Here is a 15,069-nt window from a genome sequence, read left to right as displayed (position 1 = left end):
CTCTTTTTAATTGACTATAACTTCTCCAAACTATTACCTTACTGCCTTAATTAATCATACTTGCAAAGATAAAATCTCATAGGTGTGTGAGTTTCATAGACACAACCCTGTTTCTTGCATAGCAAACACAAAGTATGTGGGAAAGGAGAAATTCATTTAAGAGGAATCAGGATGGAGATGGGGATTTAAGAATTTTAAAGGGAAGTGATATTTAAAATTGTCACCTCATCCAATTTTATCATCAAACATAAAAATTCCTGTCTATTGGCTAGGCACCTTGGTTCTTGTCACCCTCAATAACATTCTTGCTAAGGAAACTGGTTTCTAACACTTGATTTATGGAATCAGAACCTATAGCTGTAAACAAACAAAGCAAAACACTAATTCTGTTATCTGAAAATCAGTAAATCTCTTGGTCTCCTGGCCACACCCAACAACCACTCCAGGAAGCTCTTTTATGTTACAAGATCAGCCTTAGATTTTTCCCCCCCAGTTTTATTGAAGTATTAGACTTTAATCTTAGCCCTGCTTTACCTATGCTAAGACACCTTTAGCCATAAGCCAACCAATTGATCTAAATTGGTGTGTGGAGCTAGTGGGAGGGTGGTTATATCCTGGGAAAAGGATTGCAGAAAGAAGAGATGGAGATAATTTTATTGTGAAACAACACTTCAGATTTAATAGGTCTACTGCAAGAAATGTAAAGAAATACATTGTAGCAAAACTGCAGAGTATTTGCTTTCAGACAGAAGTTATTTCTGGCACTGTTTTAAAAGTGGAAATAGAGCATGACTCCTCACCTCTTAGATGCAGACTGTACATAATGAGTTCCTGCCAAAGAATACACCATGGACAGGGGAAAGCATAACCTTACTGTGGAGAAACCAGTGAAACACTACCTCAGACAGGTGATCAAGGTCAACAACAACAAGTTGGTAACATCTACCCTTGATATGATGTGATGAGAAAGGCTTTTTACCTCTGTGACCTTCCTCCTCAAATTCCACAACTCCAGTCTAATAATAAAGAAAATAGCAGGTAAACTCCAACTGAGGGACATTCTACAAAAGACCTAACCACTACTCTTCACAACTGTTAATCTCATCAAAAAGGAAATTCTTACAAACTATTACAGCCAAGAGGAGCCTTAGGAGACATGGTGACTAAATCTAAGGTGGTATCCTGGCTGGGATTCTAGAACAGAAAAAGACATTAAAATCTAAGGAAATCTGAAAGATATGGACTTTGGCTACTAATAATGTAACAGCATTGGTTCATTAGTGGTGACAAATGTAGCATAGTAAATTGAAAAAAAAAATTTAGGTTTTTCATTTTAATTCCAGTATAGTTAGCATTCAGTGGTATATACATTGTTTTATACAATGTTATATTTGTACAATATAATGATACAACAATTCTATAATTACTCAGTGCTTATCATAGTAAGTGTATTCTTTAATCCCCATCACCTATTTCACCTATCCCTTTAACCACCTCTCCTCTGGTAACCATCAGTTTGTTCTCAGATTCTGTTTCTGGTTTCTCTCTCTCTCTCTCTCTCTCTCTCTCTCTTCTTTGTTTTGTTACTTAAATTCCCACATGAGTGAAATCATATGGTATTTGTCTTTCTTTGATGGACTTATTTCGCTTAGCATCATACTCTCAAGCTCCATCCATGTTGTTGCAAATGAAGGATTTCATTCTTTTTTATGGCTGAATAATATTCCATATATCCATCACTCCTTTATCCATTCATCTATTGATGGACCCTTGGGCTGCTTCCATAATTTGGCTATTGTAAATAATGCTGCAATAGACACAGGGACACATATGTACTTTCAAATCAGTGTTTTTATATTCTTTGGGTAAATACCCAGTAGTGTGATTACTGGATAATAGGATAGTTCTATTTTTAGTATTTTGAGGAACCTCCATACCGTTTTCCACAGTGACTGCAACAGTTTGCATTCCTGTCAGCAGTATACGAGGGTTCCTTTTTCTCTACATCTTTGCCAACACTTGTTGTTTCTTGTGTTTTTGATTTTAGCCATTTTGACAGTTGTGAGGTGATATCTCATTGTAGCTTTGATTTGTATTTCCCTGATGATAAGTGTTGTTAAACATCTTTTCATGTGTCTGTTGGCCATCTGTATGTCTTCTTTGGAGAAATGTCTGTTCATGTCTTCTGCCCATTTTTAATTGGATTATTTGTTTTTTAGGTGTTGAGTTGTATACGTTCTTTATATATTTTGGATACTGACCCTTTATCAGCTATGTCATTTGCAAATATCTTCTCCTATTCAGTAAGTTGTCTTTCAGTTTTGTTGTTGTTTCCTTTGCTGTGCAGAAGCTGTTTATCTTGATGTAGTCCGTATAGTTTATTTTTGCTTTTGTTTCTCTTGCCTCAAGAGATGTATCTAGAAAGATGTTGCTACAGCCAATTTCGAAAAATTACTGACTGTGTTCTCTTCCAGGATTTTTATGCTTTCAGGTCTCACATTTAGGTCTTTAATACATTTTGAGATTATTTTTGTGTATGGTGTATGAAATCGTCCAGCTTAGGAAACTGAGTGTGGGATATGTGGAAACTCTAAGTGCTAATTGTCCAACTTTTCTGTAAATCCAAGGCTAAAATAAAAAGTTTATTTTTTAAAAACTAGTGCACACCTACCTACAACTTGATATTAAAAACTTTTTGAAAAAGAATTGTGACAGATGAAACTATTCCTTAGTTAAAGCTTCTGCCATTCTTATATAATTATGATGATATTTATATACCAAACTGTAGGCTAAATTGAATACAAGTTTAAATATAAAAAAATAAATATAGCAATAATAAGACTAAATATGACTCAGCTAAGTATTTTTCTAAGGTTTAATGTGTCAGAAAGAAAAAATATTTATAAATTTTAGTATATAAATGTCTTTTAAACCTTTGCCTAAACAATGGGAAACATTATATAACACAATTAAAACTTAAAAAAAATGTATATATCTATATCTATATCTATGTATATAGATAGATATAGATATAGATATATAGATATATAGATATATAGATATAAAGAAGTCCAATGAAATAATATTTTAAATGTTTTTAAATGTTTATTTATATTTGAGAAAGATAGGGAGGGGCAGAGAGAGACTGAGACAGAATCTGAAGCAGGCTCCTGGCTCTGAGCTGTCAGCACAGAGCCCGTAATGGGGCTTGAACCTCCAGCCATGAGATCATGACCTGAGCTGATGTCAGATGCTTAACTGACTGAGCCACCCAGGAGCCCTGAATTAATATTTTAAAATCAAGAGTTCAACAGATAACTAAGAATAACATATGTATATATATATATATATATATATATATATATATATATATGTGTGTGTGTGTGTGTGTGTGTGTATATATATGTGTGTGTGTGTGTGTGTATGTTATATTTGAAATACATATGAAATATATATATTTCATGTGTTATTATATATATGATATATATATCATGTGTTTTATGTGTATATATATATATATAAATTTAAAAATGTATATAATTAATAAGATGGCAGTGAAGTAAATGTACTCACATATTATTGGTACCAGTGAAAAAATTAAATAGCAGTGTGAAAATAATAACTAAAAGTCATAATAATAATAATAATTTTTATCTTATTATCCAGTTTTTGAGAATTGTCTTAAGTGTATTTCTTATCCCTACATAACCAGAAGTGCAAGTTTACAGAGTTTCATTGCTTGTGTCTAAATGTTTGGCTAGATTGTCAGGGACTTGGGAAAGACATGATGGGAAAATTGGTCAAAAGAGGGTCTGCATAAGACATATTTGGATAGACTTCTCCAGATAGGCAACTAGTTTGAAGATACAGTAAAACCTTGGATCATGAGTAACTTGTTCTGCGAGTGTTATGCAAGATGAGCAAACATTTCTAATACATTTTAAGTTGATAAGAGAGTGATGTCTTGCAGTACGAATAGTACCTGATGCCGGACTTGTGTCACATGATCACAAATGAGTCAGTGTTCTTGAAATTCACTTTGATATACAAGTGCTTTGGATTACGAGCATGTTTCTGGAATGAATTATGCTTGCAAACCAAGGTTTTATTGTATTTGTATCTCATTTGAATACTCACTAAAGGGTGACTTCAACAGTGAAGGATTTTAATAAACAAGATAGGATGACTCATTCTATGGGATTCAGTCAGTTTCTTTCCCCCACCAGCCACTCCTATCATTGCCTAATGGGCTCATGAACAAAGTGACCATGGTGACAAGGATAGAGGTTATGCATGGGCTCAGTAAATGGACTTCTAACTCATAGACAACAATCTGGCTACTTCCAATGCTGAATGTCCAGTCTACTAGCAATAGAGCCTAACACTGTGTCTATGATGTGCCATTATTCTCTAAGAGATTGAACCAATTGGACTACTTCCATTATGGAAAGGACAGTACTTATTCTAACTAAAATAGATACTTATTCTGGATATGAATTTCCCTTCCTTCCCTACAGTGGTTCTGCCAAAACTATCATCTGTGGGTTTATACAATGTCTAATCCACTATAAAGAACATCACTTCTAACATAGGAATTTATTCCCCAGTAAATAGAGTATGTTGTTTTTACCATGCTCATGGAATTATTAGTTTATGCATCCTACATGCCCCAAGTCTGTATTAGTTATCTATTTCTGGATAACAAATTACCCTAAAACTTAGCAGCTTAAAATAACAAACATTTTTTTTTTAATTTTTTTAATCTTTATTTTTGAGAGAGATAGAGACAGAGTGCAAGCCGGGGAGGAAGAGTGAGAGAGGGAGATACAGAATACAAAGCAAGCTCCAGGCTCTGAGCTGTCAGCATAGAGCCTGATGTGGGGCTCAAACTTAAGAACCATGAGATCATGACATGGGTTGAAGTGAGATACTTACCTGACTGAGCCACCCAGGCTCAAATAACAAACATTTATTATGTCACTGTTTCTGGTGGTCAGAACGGGCCTCTCCATAGACCCTCAGGAAATGGTGGCTGGCTTCCTCCAGAGCAAGTGATCCATGAGAATGTGAGTGCACACTCAGTAGAAGAATCCATAGCCTTTTTCTATCCCAGTCTTGGAAGTGACATCCCTCTACATCTACCATAGTCTATTTGGAGGCATAAATCTAAGGGACTACACAGGGGTGTGAATGCCATGAGGTGGAGGTTATTGAGAGTCATTTTAGGTGCTGTTTGACACTCCAAGTAAATAAAAATTTGTTAAAACTGTAGATCTCATGTTTAGATCTCATGTTAAATGTTCATGTTACAATAAAGATTTTGAAAAGATAGAAATATATTTTAAAAATATTCTTTTTATCATGACTTATAATACCGCTGTGAAATTTTAACAACTTAAATGCCAAGCAATTGAGCAACAAATTAATACATTTAAGTACAAGTTTAAAAAAAAAAACATACTTAAATAATCATGTACACTGCATAGTATAATGGAAGACTTATAAAATGATCTTAAACAGAAAATCAGAAAACAAAATTATCCAAATATATGTAAGGACAAAGCTTGGAAAGGAAGTCACAAAAGCAAAACAAGGGACACTTGACTGGCTCAGTAGGTAGAGCAAGATATTCTTAATCTCACTGTCATGAGTTCAAGCCCCACATTGGGCATAGAGCCTACATAAAAAAAAAAAAAGTCAGAGAACAAACTGAGGGTTGATGAGGGGTGGGAGGGAGGGGAGGGTGGGTGATGGGTATTGAGGAGGGCACCTTTTGGGATGAGCACTGGGTGTTGTATGGAAACCAGTTTGACAGTAAATTTCATATATTAAAAAATAAAAATAAAAAAATTGGAAAAAAAAGTCAAAACAATATGTCAAGTTAGATTAGTAATATTATGGTTAAGGGTTAAGGGTTTTGTTTTTCAAAAAATGGTTAATATTGTTAAAGATATTTTACATATTTTAAATGAGAGAAATTGTACTATATTGGTAATGTTTGTGTTAATTTTTTTACTTTTTATCTGTAAGAAACATTATTTATAATATATAAATTCATGTTAGGAAGTGTTTTAAAATATGCATGACTCAGTATGGATGACTCACTGCAAATCTTTTATCATTCATGGCATTAGGTTTCTAGTAACATCATTCTGGTGTGTATAGAATCCACAGTTTTGTACCATGTGTTTTCTTATCTATATTCTGACACCAGCCTACACATAATTAGGCATTATTCATACTGCCAGCTCTTATTCAAAATGGCAGGTACAGCCATACATATTTTATTATTTTATCCACTGAAGACCATGTCTATTATCCCACCAAAAAATGTACTAACAGAAAGTGGGTTTGTTCCTTGCCACCTTTCGAGGACACTAAACCAAACCATCTGTAGTAATGTTTTTTTTCTGCTTGGGAAATGATTGTTAACATATGGCAGTGTCAAATGACTTTAATTTATCTTTCATTAAGCAAGAAACAGCATGTCATCTCTTCAGTAGCCTGGAGATTGTTTGCCTTTTTCATTATGAATCACTAATCAAAAGTATTGCCCACTACTTTTCCCCATATACCAGAAATTTTCAGAAATTCAGACTCAAAAGAAATAGCCACATCATTCCCAAAGCCAGGGGAGTGTTGTGCAGGTGAAGAGTGAATTTTCACAGTGGTCTCTTACTATGAGAATCCCTCTGTTGGTCATAGTTTCCTAATATTCATCTTTTAAATAATCAGCTTACTGTAGGTGCTAGCAAAACCACAGCCACCTCGTTTACAACTGCCTGTAAGAGACAGAGTCTTCTATGATATTTACTTAGACTTAGAAGGATTAGGACCTTCCTGAATTTTCCTGTACTTGGCTGATTTTTTTTTTTTTGTAATCCATTGACTTTTACAAAAACTGTTCAGTGCCAATTTTTAAATTTTTATTAACCTAGATGATACATGAATACACCCACGTTCATTGTAAAAACCCCAAAAGAGTACAAGAGTACATACTTTTCTACTTCCCCCATCACGCTCTCCTACAAAGAGATAGCTGATATTAACAGTTGGTTGATATGATTCTTCCGAGACATTTCTCTGTGTGTGCATCCACACAGACCTACAGACACAAACACACCCACCCCCCCCCACACACACACACACTTTTAAATGAAGATCTGAATAACTGGAATCCACTGTAAGTTATCTGACACTTTATTCACGTGACAGTGTGCCTTCGAGTTCCTTCCAAGCCAATAAATACTGCTGAACATAAATCTGCTTCTTACTTTATTTCTTGCAAAATATTGTGTATTTTGTCTGTATCCTAGTTTATTTAGTTCTTGCTTATTGATAAACATTTAAGGTGTTTCCTTGGAAATACTTTCAACCATGGACATCCAGAGACCCTCTGTTTTGACATCCTGTTTTTCACATCTCTCCCTGTTTAAAATACTGAAACTAATCCCCAATGTCATTCCTTCTCCAAACACCTAACCTAATGAAGTTTTATTGTGATTTCTATCACTTCAGCAGTGTTAGGACTATTATGAATGTCAATCTTTCTTCCCTCTCAATTTAAAGTGAGACATGTTTATAAAACTGATGATGTTACATGGGAACTGAATTTTACTCCATTTATAAAGATGGATAGGACCACTGTTTTTAGACCACCAATATGAGACACCTCATATTAATGCCATCATAATGAAGAAAATGAATGTTTAGGTCATTGAGACTGTCTCTCATATTTTATATTATCTGGCCAATGTGTAGTGTCATTATGCAAGAATTATATCTATTAATAGTCCCAAATAGGTCCAAAATATTGTTGTGGTTTATTAGAACTCTATTCCTAAAGATAAAAAAACCAAACATTTAGGATACATATACAAGTGTTTTGTAGTTAGTCTTTGGATTTACTTTGTTAATGCTACTCTTATCCTTTCTCCAGCTCAAGTGAACTCCACAAAGCCTGTTCTGAGATTGTAGCTTTAAGAGTAATTAATAAGTTAACCCTGTTCCTCACTATATGACATCTCTCCATTTCCTGTCCATAAGAATTGAGCAAAAACACTCTGTATTGTAGACTAAAACTATAAGGCTACTTGTGAATAGATGTATTTTGCAGCAAAATAGGCTGTGATCTCTTTTAATCACAATGGCATTGAGAACTCTAGCAGGCTTCCCTTTCTGCTTGGTTGGCCAAGCAGACAATTACAGGTGTCCCACTTCAGAGACTACCTGCTGCAGGCTGGTCCATGACCTCCATCTTCAACCTCATCATTCCACAGCACTGAGCAGAAATCGTGATCACCCCCATGTCTCCTTGCTTCACAGCAGTTCTTTGATTGTCTTCAAACTGTAAATGAGTTTTGCAAATTAGGTTAAAAAGTTTCCCAAATATTCAAACTCTAGTCTTCCCTCTGGCTATTGTCCCAATTTACTCCTTTCTTTTCAGCTACAGAATGAATGAACTTGACCACGGTCTCCTTAAATACATGAATTTAGTTTCCCTCCGTATATTTTAGAGAAACTGCTAAACACCATTTTTTTAAAATGCTCCCTTCCTGATTTTTAGAAATATTACATAATCATTGTAGGTAACCTACAAAAGACAATGAATTATAAAGACACACAAAAATTATCTATAATCTCACAAAAATAAATACTGTGGGCCTGTGTTTTTTTCTTTTTAGTTTTTTCTTCTTTTATTGTGCTTCTAAATGTGGCAAGAATATTTGCCTTTGCCATTAAGATTTCTTTGAAAATGGTTTTCAAGTGTTGCATTAATTTCATTAGTTACTAGTTCTTTAATTTTTAATTGTTATTACAGGTGACTCTGTAATAAACATTTGGTCATACATGTTTGATCACGTCTCTACTATCTTTAATCAGATATATTCAGGAAAGAATTGCCAAGTCAAAGGATATTGACAATTGTAAAGTTCCTAGTAAAAGTTGCCAAAATGCTAAAAGCAAAGTTTTGAGATAGTTTAGATTCCAATAGCATTCTTTGAGCACTCATTTCATTATGCTCTCAAAAGTATTGTCTAACTTTTAACTCTTGCTAATCTAGATTAAAATAATTATTCTCATTGTAGTTCATCTTATTTGGGTTGCTAGTTGTGATTTCTATCACTTCAGCAGTGTTAGGACTATTATGAATGTCAATCTTTCTTCCCTCTCAATTTAAAGTGAGAATGAGTCTGCTTACTAGTTATCATTTTTTTGGTCTGTTAATTGTGTGCACAGGTAACATTGCCATAAATATCTTCTGTTCTTTTTCAATCTTAGATTATATTTATGATGTTTGTGATACGCGAAATCTTGTACTACATACAGTACATCTCTCACAGTAAAGCCTATCACATCTGTGTGAGTATTTGCCTGTGTTATCACCATCTCTTTCTCTCCATCTCTTTTTCCTTCCTCTTTCCTTCACTCCGTTCGTCCTCTTCCTGCCACTTCACTGTGAGACATTAGGCAAGTTTTTCATCTTTCTAAACTTCAAAGGAACATAAAAAGTAAACAAAGGATAATTAAGTAAATAAGATAATAATTTGAAGCACTAGGCACAGTGTCTGACATATTCAATAATTCTGATTAAGATTTGTAGTTTTGCTTCAAATGGCTTTTGAATATTTAGTGTTAAATTGTTTGTTTCACACTTTGTTTTTAGTATGCTTTTAAAAATTATAATTTACTGTTGATGTCACAAACCATTAATGTAAGTACTTTTTATCACATATTCAGGCATAATGAACTCTTATTAATTCCACCAGTTATAAAATTGGTCTTTCTAGCTAAATAATTCTGTTGTCTACAAATACGGACAATTTGTTTCTTTTCCCATTATCGTCTGTTGTATAAATGCTTTGGGTCTAACTGTATTGAATCTACTTCCAAACCAGTATGAAATAATTATTGTTTTTATGAGCATCCTTGTTTTGTACTTTTACTTATGAGGATGTCTGTAGAGTTTCATTACCAAGTATGATAAGACTATTGATAGAGACTTGTTTTTCCTAATTATATTAAGGATTACTAGTTTTAAAATAATTTTAATTAGGAAAAGTTGGCAAATTTAATGCTTCTCCTGTTCTATTAAAATGTATTTTTCTCAAAAACTTCCTGATATTAATACATATTTAACTCCTCAAATACCCTACTTAGTTGTGAGAGATACTTTTTTCCTTTCATGCACTATTAATTTTTATTTAGGATTGTCATATTGTTAGTATTTTATTTAGGATTGTCATATAAATTGTTTTGCTTCATGGTTTTTAATTGTAACCATTTTTGTCATTATTTTGCTATCCCTGGGTTTTCCCAATTTTATAAAACAAATTAGATAGATTTTCATCATTTTCAAGTCCTAGAACATTTTGTATGTATCAGAAAATAAGTTAGTTATAAAAGTTTAAGAGTAAACCTCACCCCAATGTATATGAATATGGTCCTTATTTGCATATTGTTCTTAAACAACTTTTTTTGTGTTCTTGGTCTATTGGACAACCAAATTTCTCCTGCTTCTTAAATTATTATTTTTTTCTGAAAATTATTAATTTCAAATAAATCCTAATAATATTTGTAAATAAAATACTATTCTCTTTAATATTAAATCAATGAATTATGTAGTTATTTATTGTCCTTTGAATTTTACATGTATTTTTATTTCCTCATTGGGTTTGGTAGAGTCTCAAACAGACACATGTATTGGATTTACCAATCAATGATCAATTCTAAGCCTTTTCTGTTTCTAATCAATTTACTTTATTTTTATCTTTTTGGAAATTATTTGTTTCTTGTGGGTCAGCAATGACTACCTAATCTCCAAATCTCCTGACCTGAATCCCCAAAAGCATTCCCTCTATTCATTGAATGTTTTCAGCTGGATTTCTCTGATGAAACACTCTCCCGAAATACTCCTAGTTTTTCTGGCTACTTTGTTTCTCTTCATCTTACTTCAAAGTTCTGCTTTCCTCTTCCCACCCCAATTTGTGGGCTTTCTCCAAAAGCAGCTCATGGTCCTCATTTACCTTGTAAACCTCACCTAAATTCCTATTACAGCAAAAAGTCGGTAAAACTGTGTCCTCATATCCACTTTCTCAGCCTGTCTGCTAACATTTCCATTAAGAAGTTTCACTCTCACCTTCAACTCAAAGCAGAGCCATAAACTTTTCATAAGTAATTCCATTTGTGACTTGTTGATTGATGACAGAGTGTAACATTTCTGTTGCTTCGAAATCTCTTTATCTTTAAATCCTGAAGGTTTCCAAATCCTTATCCCCTTTCCTTAGCTGCAGATACTAATCCACTCCTGTATTTGCAGTTGACATGGGCTCATAAAAGCATTTCCCACTGCTGCTCTCTCCTCTTTATCTGACAGCACCTGAACTAGCAAGCAAGCCTGGTGATTTAAATGAATGTCCGATCAGGAAATGTTTTATTTTCCCCTAAATTTACCAGTGATTCCCTAAGAACCTCCTCTTTTTCTTCTTTTGGAAAAAAAAATTGTCAATATTCTTACCTTGGGATGACTCTCAATGGTCAAAGTTGCCTTTCTGTCGCTAGGAGACATTGGAGATTTTAATTCAGTAAATTTGTCCTCAACAGTGAAATCTTTGCACTAGTTAACTCGTGGCACAAGTTCTCAAGGGGGCATCATAACATATTATGACATATGCCACTCCCCCCAAATGAGTCTAAAACAGAAAACACTGGTAGTAAGAATTTTTTGGTAGTGGAGTAAGGATACACATATTTTTTTCTGTAATGAGCTTGAATTACTTTTATATGGGTGAAGGATACCCTACCTTTGTGCATTTACTTTTAGTATTGTAAAAGAGAGAACATTGGCTTTGAACACAGACATACCTAATTTTCAATTTCAGCTTTTTTATTTCTAGTGTAACTGTATGTTTTTACATTATCCTTCATTTCCTCACCTATCCATAGGATGATGAAGTAAGAATTTTTATTTCACACATAAATAAATGAGGTAGTGAATTTCTTCTACCAAAGGGTAGTGACACAGTAGGTGCTGAAGAAATGTTGGTATCCTCACTTAAGCACAAAAGAAAGGATTTATTGACACACATGAGATTCTGAGTTGAAGTTCATAAGATCACTTTATGTTAATTCTGTTAATGTATTTGTTCATATCACTTACTGGCTGGTCTCAGGGTGGGATTTAAATGCTTTTCCATGTAATCTTCTGCTTAAAGCCTGGAGATTGTTTTTTATAGAATCAGTGTGAGATTTGGAAGGCAAAACCTGGGGTCAAGAGACAGCAAACCTGTCTTTGTTTAGATGTCTAAGTCACTAAATATAGTGAGACACTGTGGATGCTAACATAGGATCTCTCCATCCATAAGGGAGGCTGCAAGAGAAGGAGATTTAAAACTTAAAATGTTCATTCATTAGAGTTATCAAAACTGATTCAGCAATGTCAAAAAAGTTATGAGAGAACTGATGGAGCATTTCTACTTAATCTGGACATTTAACTTCACTAATTTCAATGGTGTTTGCAAAAAAGGAAAGGTTTATGGCTAGTAATTACTTTTTTTAGCTGGTGATCTCTTTTCATTTGCAAATTATTTCTGGGAAAGTTTGAACGTTGGCTTTTTGGAAGATGACTTTATTTGCTACACAAAGGTCATTCTTAAATGTCAAACATCATTTGGTAGTTGTTCGTGTTTCATTTTTTAATGTTTGCAAGGATATTTTTTCCAGGCTTGTTTTTGAGGTCAACCTAGTGTTTTGAGGTAGTGGGAAATTCTGGTTCTCTGAAATCATAGGGTTTGAGGAAAACATAGAGCACTGTTACACAGACAAATTAAATCCTTGTGTGATTCAGTTGTGACCTTTATGAGTAATTAACAGATTGCTTGTCTGGTAAAGTAGTTCAGTTCTTTCTCAGCCATTTACTGAGAAGAATTGAGTACTGTTGTGAGAATTTTATCCTTTTATTAGAATTAGACTCAGAAAACCTTTACAGTCTATAGAGGACATGAAAATTCATGCCTTTTCAGTTTCAGTAACTTAAGGATTGAATATATAAATTTCTCTTAAGGATTGAATATATAAATGTCCTCCAGAGTGAATCTAATGTGGCCTGGTACTCACATTTTTAAATCCTTCATTCAAAATATAAATGCATCTTCTTATTTATGCTCAATAAAGGAAATTTTAGTAGAAGCAAAATTAAAAAGACATCTGTTGCCGAGAGTGAAAACATCAGGGAAGAAGCAGTGTGATACATTACTCACCATTAACGTATTTCCATTATATCCAACCTCATTTAATGACACTGTAAGATTTTGCTCTTTTTTAGAGCATCTTAATATCAATTTGCATTGTGAGGCTCTTAATTTAGGATATTTTTCTTCCCATGGAGTATCAAGGAAAACCTACAAAGCAGTTGGAAGGGACTCGCAGCTGAGATTATAAAAACTCTGAGCATGTGTTAGTCTGATTCTATATTCTACCATGGTTAACACCATAAAACCACATATTCCAATTTAGGGAAGTAAACCATGCAAAGTGCAAGGAGATAAAATTAATTTTAAAGTTGAAAAAGATTCTCGTGGTCCTATTAACTATATGGCCTTACATGTGAGAAAATGGTTTAAGCAACAATTAGATGTGATTTTTTTGAGTCCCAGACCCAACACATCTTAGCTGTAAAATGATGGACAAATGCCACAACCTCTTAAAACCTCATACTTTGTGTATCCAAAATGGGTCTAATAATAGAACCTAACTCATAAGAAAGATAGCACCTAATTATAGTGTCTAACTCATTGGAAAGAATTTTAGCAACATGACAGAATGAGCTGATATGAATGGATCTCAGATCTGCTAAAAACTCATGAAAAGTCTGGATAAAATGTCAAGACAGAAAAATAAACCAAACTAAAAGAAAGAGAAATGTATAGGTGTCCATAAAAGACATCTGCAATGATAAAAGATAAAAGACAAAATATTAAGGGTGAGCTGTGGGATGTTAACTATTTTGCACAGTTATGAGTTCTAAATGGCTAAGAATTAGGATTTCAGTGCTACTTCATAGAGAGGAGAGTGTCCTTGGCCTGTGTAGGTTTGGGGAACTAAATCAATCCAACTACACAAAGCCCGGAGCCTCAAAGACTACCCTTTGTTTAAAAGGAGTTGTAGGGAAATTTCTCTCAATGGCTCTGGGAAGCAGTGGAAAGGAAGCTTGCCTTCATTCAGAAGGTAAAAATGAATCCTCCCCACCACCCCCCCCCCAAAAACAGAAACAAATACTAGCATATACCACGTGAGGGTAAGGTATGAATTTATACATTTATATATTTTTGATGTAGCAACCAAAAACCCAGAAAGTTACTGCTATGGAAGGGCATTTTTACACTGAGGCCTGATAGCAGTTTCACAGCGGGGAAAGTACTATGCAAGATGAACCCTCCATAGAAATAAGATGAAATAAAATAAAACAAAATGAACTATCGGAGAAAACAAAGACTATGGAAGAGAATCTGTGTACACAACACAAGGAGCACACTAAGAGCTAGGGAAAAAAATAATCTTTAAGTAAATCGTAAAAGATATGTTTAAAGTGATTTTTAAAAAGAATAGAAATAATAAATAATAATAAAGAGTAAAGAAAAATAAAGAAAATAAATATAGAACATCATGGAAGAAAATAAATTTGGAAAAACTAGAATTATCAAAAATAAAACTCAGTCACTAAAATTAAAAATTCATTAGATTGCTTAGGGACTAACTTGGGCATGATCGAGGAAAATGCTTGTGAATTGAAAGATTAATCTGAGGAATGCAGTGAATAAGATTAAGAACATGATGTCATTTAATAAAAATAATGTCTCCCCTTTCTTTCTCTTTTTCCTCTTTCTCCGTTCCAAAACATTTTTCAGTCACTTAACAAGGTACAATATACAGTGATGGGCAAGACAGACAAGACTGCTGTTCTTTTTTTTTTTTTTTTAATTTTTTTTTAACATTTATTTATTTTTGAGACAGAGAGAGAGCATGAACAGGGGAGGGTCAGAGAAAGAGGGATACACAGAATCTGAAACA

At 33.8% G+C, this 15,069-nt stretch overlaps 1 protein-coding gene and 1 long non-coding RNA gene across 6 annotated transcripts in view; one reads left to right on the top strand and one right to left on the bottom strand.

The window, feature by feature from the left end:
* The window catches only part of ADGRB3 (adhesion G protein-coupled receptor B3), a 721,030-nt gene that overhangs the window by 263,640 nt on the left and 442,321 nt on the right, over window positions 1–15,069 (top strand). The window lies entirely within an intron of this gene.
* LOC109248198 (uncharacterized) lies at window positions 8,122–11,632 on the bottom strand. The gene is made up of 2 exons (XR_002071953.2): window positions 11,519–11,632; window positions 8,122–8,347 (listed from the first exon to the last, which is right to left on the bottom strand). It is a non-coding gene; the product is annotated as an uncharacterized LOC109248198 (long non-coding RNA).

This window comes from Panthera pardus, unplaced genomic scaffold (genome assembly GCF_024362965.1).
Source record: "Panthera pardus isolate Hobbes unplaced genomic scaffold, ASM2436296v1 HiC_scaffold_17, whole genome shotgun sequence".
Classification (NCBI taxonomy): Eukaryota; Metazoa; Chordata; class Mammalia; order Carnivora; family Felidae; genus Panthera; species Panthera pardus.
The sequence above is the reverse complement of the archived record's forward strand: the minus strand, read 5'-3'. Positions and strand labels throughout refer to the sequence as shown.